Here is a 7,672-nt window from a genome sequence, read left to right as displayed (position 1 = left end):
CTGCCTTAGGGTCCTGCTGCTGCTTGTCCGGGTCCTGCTGATGCTTGTCCGGGTCCTGCTGCTGCTCCCTTAGGGTCCTGCTGCTGCTGCCTTAGGGTCCTGCTGCTGCTGCCTTAGGGTCTTGCTGCTGCTGCCTTAGGGTCCTGCTGCTGCTGCCTTAGGGTCTTGCTGCTGCTGCCTTAGGGTCCTGCTGCTGCTGCCTTAGGGTCCTGCTGCTGCTGCCTTAGGGTCCTGCTGCTGCTGCCTTAGGGTCTTGCTGCTGCTGCCTTAGGGTCCTGCTGCTGCTGCCTTAGGGTCCTGCTGCTGCTGCCTTAGGGTCTTGCTGCTGCTGCCTTAGGGTCCTGCTGCTGCTGCCTTAGGGTCCTGCTGCTGCTGCCTTAGGGTCTTGCTGCTGCTGCCTTAGGGTCCTGCTGCTGCTGCCTTAGGGTCTTGCTGCTGCTGCCTTAGGGTCCTGCTGCTGCTGCCTTAGGGTCCTGCTGCTGCTGCCTTAGGGTCCTGCTGCTGCTGCCTTAGGGTCTTGCTGCTGCTGCCTTAGGGTCCTGCTGCTGCTGCCTTAGGGTCCTGCTGCTGCTGCCTTAGGGTCTTGCTGCTGCTGCTTGTCCGGGTCCTGGGATGTTGGGGACCTGTTTGGAAAAAGGGACAGTTACATGAAATATGGGACATCTAGCACCGAGTGAGCACCCAGGCCCCCTCCCCTGGCCAGTCCCGAGGGTAAATCATTAGTTAAAACGGCTACTAATTAGGTCTCCCTCCCTGCCACCAGCACTGACTTTCAGCTATAACATACACCTATTATACATAGACCTATTTCCCCACAACAGACAAGTAATAGTGTCCGGAATGAATACATAGACCTGTTATTTCCTCTCAACCAGACTCAACATTAAGTTATAATTATTCACATTTAATAAACAGACCTATCTGCCCTCAAATAGATCTGACATTAAATTAATAATGTTTTACTTTAATACATAAACCTAATTCCTACCCTCCCAGCCACACCATGAAGTCATTTGTACTCTCATGCAATAAATAGGCCTAATTTCCCCGAACGGTGGCTGTTCGCAAACCCGGTGGTTGCCGTTCGGCGCATGCGCAGGATCTGTACTGCGCACGTGCCGATCGGTGTCTGTGTCGATGGTCACAGTCCCCCTTATAAGCCGCAGCACGATTGACACGTTGGGGGAGGTGAAAGGGTGACGACGGCGTCCAGAAAACGGGGCGTCAGCCCCATTTTCTAGCTGTGCCGCGGCCAGGGTCTGTGTCTTCCGTCGCAGCGTCACTGGCCCCGGCAGCGCGATTTTCACGGCCATCCTGAGTAACCTGAGGGTTGATCAGATATACGATGGTCAGATATACGATGGTCACGCCTCCTCCTCGGTTGATCACATATACGATGGTCAGATATACGATGGTCACGCTTCCTCCTCGGTTGATCAGATATACGATGGCTGCCTCCTCGCATTATTCCTTACGCACGGGGCCGGCCTGCCTAATGGGCCTGTTTTGGGAGTGTCGCGGGTGCGTCACTGAAGTGGTGGCCATCACAGATGCTCGCCCGCTCGCCTTGGAGGCCGTACATGGGCGGAGAAACTGCACCTGCTATAGAGCTGCGACTGACTGTGGTGTCTAAAGACGCAATAAGTGGTATTACAGCGTCTGAAAAAACGCAAAGAAGTCGCACACTCTGGCGCATTAATGTACAGCACAGGGCTGAAACTAGCGTCAGCATATAGATTTCATATACAAAACGTAGACTACCCCGGGGACCTATTGGACGTTGGGGCGCTGGTTCCTTATTGGGGGAAGAGAGGAGCTCATTCAGATCCAGTCGCTAAGCTGCGCTCTCTCGCTGCCAAAAGGGGCCGGGTATGTAAATCCTGCGATCGCACTGTCTGGTGTAAGGACGCCCTCTATGTCTTAGTGTGACGGCAGTGAGCGTACGCAGGGGTATAAAGCCGCCCACCTCTCTCTCTTAGCACTCGTCATGTCCAGGAAGTGTCTGATTAATCGGGAACGTCGAGACCCATCGGAGCTGCACGCAGCGCTTGAGGTAAGACCCTACCTCACCGCAAGCTCTGTGATCACTGCAGGCTGAAATACAAGTGACGTGTTCAGTGACACTACTTTGCTAATTATGCACACCCATTAAACTCCGTTTTGACGCTCAGACACGCCTGCGTTTTCACAGCGCCACTCCCTCGGTCACAAGCACCTTTCCTGGTTACTGCCCACAAACGGTGCTATCTGTCACTCAAAATTGCGTCCAGTCTGTGTACTACGAGCGCACGATTTCCAGACACAGTGACTGGTTCGCGCATGCGTATTTAGACGCATACCCATGCGGAGATGGGCGCCAATCGCCCATAGCGAGCGAACGCCGCTTAGCGACCGGGTGTGAATCAGCCCCAGAGCTCTGTAGTAGGGAGAAGTGTACACTGGTATAGACTGGTCATTACACAGCCCTGTGACCGTGTACTAAGGGCCTGATTCAGAGCCGGTCGCTATTTGCGCTCGCTCGTCCAGAAAATAGGGGTGGCTATTCAAATGAAATGTTCGCTGTTTGCGGTCTGTTCACGCCTCTAGGTCTGAACGAGCGAACAAAACTTGCGGTCGTTTTTTGGGAAACTACGCCCCCTGTCCACTCGCATCCTACATCATGTCCGCTATTTATTAGATTAATCGAGTACATCGACCAGGGTATGAACTGCTCGCTATTCTTTGGGTTGGTTTTTGCTACCACAATCTTGCGAGCAGTTCTGGCTATAAAATAACCCAGTGACGTGGTCAATGACGCTGCTGTTTTAAATATGCACACCCATAAAACGCCCGTTTTGACCTTTAAGCACGCCTGCGATCGGATCTCCACTCCCCGTTTTCAAGCACCTTCCCCTGTTACCACACACATACGCCTCCTCCTGTCACTCAAATTAGCAGGCATTCGCTATTTTGCGAGCACATGAATTTCGGCCGCACTGACTGGTTCGCGCATGCGTATAATGATCCGTACGCATGCGCAGTTGGGCAAACATCGCTCGGAGCGAACGAGCTGCCTCTTACGAGCGGCTCTGAATCAGGCCCTAAGAGCTCTCACTGAGCAATAAACATCACTACTACTAAAGATCCTGTTCTGCTCCTGCCCATACCCGATGTATACCTGTAACCTACACCTAAGAGCTGACACTCTAATCCTTCCCTTGGCCGGTCCTGTGCTGAGCCCAGACTCCTGAGCCCGCTACTCTGCAGCTCTGGTACCTGATAGACAGTGAGCAGTAGGGAGGTGCTGCAGCAGGTATACCGGACCCCAGACGTAAGCGCTTCCTGATAACGGACATGTGCGTCTTTACGCTGCAGCGTAGCTTGCCCAATGCGATCTACTGTATTCACTATGCATGTAGGACTTTGTGTACATACACGTGCCCGCCTGGAGGAGAATTTAGGCTGTAATAAAGTCCTGGGACTGATATGAATGATTAAACACTCAGGGCCTCATTCAGCAAGGATCGCCGATGTGATTGCGGACGCAGTTCTGCTGTGAAAGTATGCTAATAATTACAAAGCACTCCCCCTCTCGCACATCCGTAATACATTGCAATCCAGCCAAACATCGGTACCATGGAGGTACATCGGAGCCACTCGCACATTTACAGCCGGTCTGACCCTACCACTAATCCGCTAACTTTCCCGCGCGCAGTGAGAGCTCAGGCTGCGTATGGCGTCACAGTGCCTAATTTATGCACGCCCCTGCAACGGCGTTCACACGCACTAACATGCCTGCGTTTCTCCGACCAACCTCCCCCCCACCCCCCGTTACCACCCACAAATGGCGCTTCCTGTCAGTCACTCTGCGATGGGTCTGCAGAGTCACTGCAATCGCAGTTCATAGTCCCAGTCTGCGCATGCGCGGTAGGCAACAAAATCGACCGTTCTGTGTACGCTTCCGCAGTTGCGATTCTTGCTGAATGAGGCCCTCAGAAGTGCTGCGTAATATAAAGGGATAATATATATTGACCACCTAACATTAAACCCCATTGATTTAGACAGGCGGAGTCACCGGCATGTAACACAGCGTCCGCGGATAACGGCGCTCCTTAGGGACCATGTACATGGGTTGTATCAGTCATATGTAGGTTGCCCAGGTCTCACCTCTGGCTGGTTTATTTCTGACGCTCCTGGATGTGCAGTAAGTTCTGACAGCAGATGGACATCAGAAGCCCAACATCAAATGATAGCTGGGCTTCCGCCTTCGAAACTTTCGATGCGATGGTAACTAATGGTGCGTACACACGTAGCGATTTAAAAGAACGATTATAACGATATCGTTATCATTACCGTCATCGTTCAAATTGCTCATTTAAATGGTCCCTACCAACTTGCCATCGACCAGCGATGCTCGGCCACGTATGGGCGATAGCGATATCGTCCATCGGCCTTGCATTCCGGTCAACTTGCTCGATATCAAGCAGGTTACTATAGGGACCCACGATTGTTGATCGCGGGTCGCTATTGTCGTCGGTGAGTAGGTGGTGTGCTGGATGATCGATATCGATATCAGCAAACCAGGGAGGATGCGTAACACTCAGCCAGCGATATCGTATATCGCTGGCTGATCGCTACGTGTGTATGCACCATTACCCTCACATCAAAATAATTATGATTAGCGCATGCGTTATAGTACTTCCCAGCTGTACCCGATGTTAAACAGCTGAATTCAGCTGTATTTTACAATTGGTTGGCCATAACTTCCACATCAATCGATGGCGGTTACCATCGGAGAAGCCGTCATCAAATGGTGAAAACACTACCATCGAAAGGAAAACATCTATTGTAGTTAAACATCGGAATCCAATGTGCATCTCTAGTGCTGAGTTTCCTATTACAACTCGCAGTGCGCAGGAAGATACCTGCGTGCCGATTCCGCCATAGTTAGCGTGACCACTATTTTATTTGTTTATCTCTGAACAAACCAAGGTAGAAATGTTATTTATAAACCCCCCCCCCCAGGTTGACGCTGCGTTGTTACATAGAGGACACCAGGACAATCTGTCTGCCCCCTGGATACTGTGCCCCTCACATTAACTGCTAGCTGTTTCTATAATCCAGCCATTAGATAATAAAGCAGGGTAGGGGGATTACTGCCAGGGGGTCATGGTTAATGTGCTTTGAGCTCAGCTGTTCCGCTCTCAATATATTTAATCTAAAGGCCCAGCCATGGAGACGTAATACATATGGAAGTGATCAGGACCCTGGTACTTGCTGTAATACAGGAATAAAATGCTGACATTTAATCAAAAAGTGTAAATATACTAGGGGTGTGCATCGGCCACTTTTCGTGTTTTGGTTTTGTATCTGGATCTTTCTTCGTGTTTTGGATCTGGATTGGTTTTGCCAAAACCACCCTTCCGTGTTTTGGGTTCTGGGTTTTGTGTTTTGGATCTGTATTTTTTTTTAAAAAAGCATAAAAACAGCTAAAATCACAGAATTTGTCGGTTTTTCTGCTCCTATGCTATTATTAACCTCAATAACCTAAATTTCCACTAATTTCCAGCCTATTCTGAACACCTCACACCTCACAATAGTGTTTTTATATCCAAAAGGTTGCACCGAGGTAGCTGGATGACTATGCTAAGAGATACGAGTGGGCGGCACAAACACGTGACCCATCTAGGAGTGACACTGCAGTGGCAGACAGGATGGCAGTTTGAAAACAGGACATGCACACTTTAACAAAGCAATCATTTCAGCGCCAGGGTCTGCCACGCGACTGTGGCTGAAATGATTGGTTCGTTTGGGCCCCCACAAAACAAGCTGGCAATTAATCTGTCCCTGCACAAACTGGCTCTACGGAGGCAAGATGTCGTCCTCATCCTCCTCATCCACCGATTCTTCACCCTCTTCAGTGTTGTGTACATCCTCATCCTCACAGAGTATTAATTCGTCCCCGCTGGAATCCACAACCACAGGTCCCTCTGTACGTTCTGGAGGCTGGTCTCCCTGGAAGAGTTGATAATTCATTTTTATGAACATCATCTTCTCCACATTTTGTGGAAGCAACCTCCTACGCCTTTCGCTGACAAGGTTCCCGGCTGCACTAAACACTCTTTCGGAGTACACACTGGAGGGGGGGCAACTCAGGTAAAATAGAGCCAGTTTGTACAGGGGCCTCCAAATGACCTCTTTTTCCTGCCAGTACAGGTACGGACTGTCTGACATGCCTACTTGGATGCTGTCACCGATGTAATCCTTTAACAGACAGACGCATGCTTGTCGCTGCTGCTTTGAGGATGCAGGTGCGGCTACAGCCCACACATTTCACAAAGACAGGAAAAAAAAGAAGAATTTTTTATTTTTTTTTGGAGTGCACTTTGGGGGTTACAGCACCCTTTAACGGACAAGCCAGCCGGCCCTTTACTTATGACACAGGCGCACGCTTGGCGCTGCTCCTTTGTGTTGATGCACGTGCAGCCACAGTGCACACAATTCACAAACACAGAAAATAATTCCTTCACCATTCTGTCAGTGGTGACAGTATCATATGCAGTGACGGTAGACATGTCAGAAACTGTTGGCACATCCTTCAGTCCGGACCAGATGTCCAAACCGGCCCTTGACTTATGACACAGGCGCACGCTTGGCGCTGCTGCTGTGTTGATGCACGTGCGGCTACTGCGCATACATTTCGCACACAAACACAGAAAAAAAAGAATTGTTTATTTTTTGTGGAGTTCACTTTGGGGATTACACCACCCTTTAACAGACTTATGGGACACAGGCGCACGCTTGGCGCTACTTTGTTGATGCACGTGCGGTCACAGTGCACACAATTCACAAACACAGAAAATATTTTTTTATATTGTTTGGAGTGCACTCTGGGGGTTACAGCACCCATTAACGGTCAAGCCAGCCGGCCCTTTACTTATGACACAGGCGCACGCTTGGCGCTACTTTGTTGATGCACGTGCGGCTACTGCGCACACAATTCACAAACACAGAAAAAAAAAAAATTTTTTTTGCACTTGGGGGGAGCACCCCTCATGGACAGAGCACCCCCTGGACAACACTACAGCACCCCTTTAGGACTGGGACACTGCACAGGACTTTGGAGTGGACACAGCCCCTATGGAGAACTGACTGCACAACACAGTCCAGCCAGCCCCTATGGACTTTGGAGGAGTGGACACAGCCCCTATGGACAACAGCAGCACAGCGCAGCACAGCACAACACTACTCTGCACTACACTACACTACACTACACAGCCCAGCCAGCCCTAACTCCCACCCTCCCTCTTCACTGTCCACAGCCGAGTGAGAAAATGGCGCCGACGCGGGTACCTTATATAGAATACAAAACCCGCGAGACCCGGAAGGCGGGATGATGACATTTTGCCTCGATTTCAGATCCGAGACAGGCGGGAAAAGTCGAGCCTGACTCGGATCGGCCTCGGATCGGGGGGGGTTCGGATTTCAGAAATTCGAACCCGCTCTCCCCTAAAATAAACAGCCCCCAAGCAGCCAATCAGGCATTAGCTTCCATGCATCTTTCTCTTATTAGAGGGTTATACGATTGGCTGTTATATGCACCAAGTTACCTAGTAAGCCTGTATGTTTTATATCATTGTTTTTAATACACAACTGATGCTAATTTATGTACAAACTCTTATAAATTATTCCT

General features: G+C 50.3%; 1 protein-coding gene across 1 annotated transcript in view; it reads left to right on the top strand.

Annotated features, from left to right (window-relative positions):
* The window catches only part of DPYSL5 (dihydropyrimidinase like 5), a 180,999-nt gene that overhangs the window by 44,396 nt on the left and 128,931 nt on the right, over positions 1-7,672 (top strand). The window lies entirely within an intron of this gene.

This window comes from Taudactylus pleione, unplaced genomic scaffold, assembly GCF_031769625.1.
Source record: "Taudactylus pleione unplaced genomic scaffold, aTauple2 ptg000467l, whole genome shotgun sequence".
NCBI classification, from domain to species: domain Eukaryota; kingdom Metazoa; phylum Chordata; class Amphibia; order Anura; family Myobatrachidae; genus Taudactylus; species Taudactylus pleione.
The sequence above is the reverse complement of the archived record's forward strand: the minus strand, read 5'-3'. Positions and strand labels throughout refer to the sequence as shown.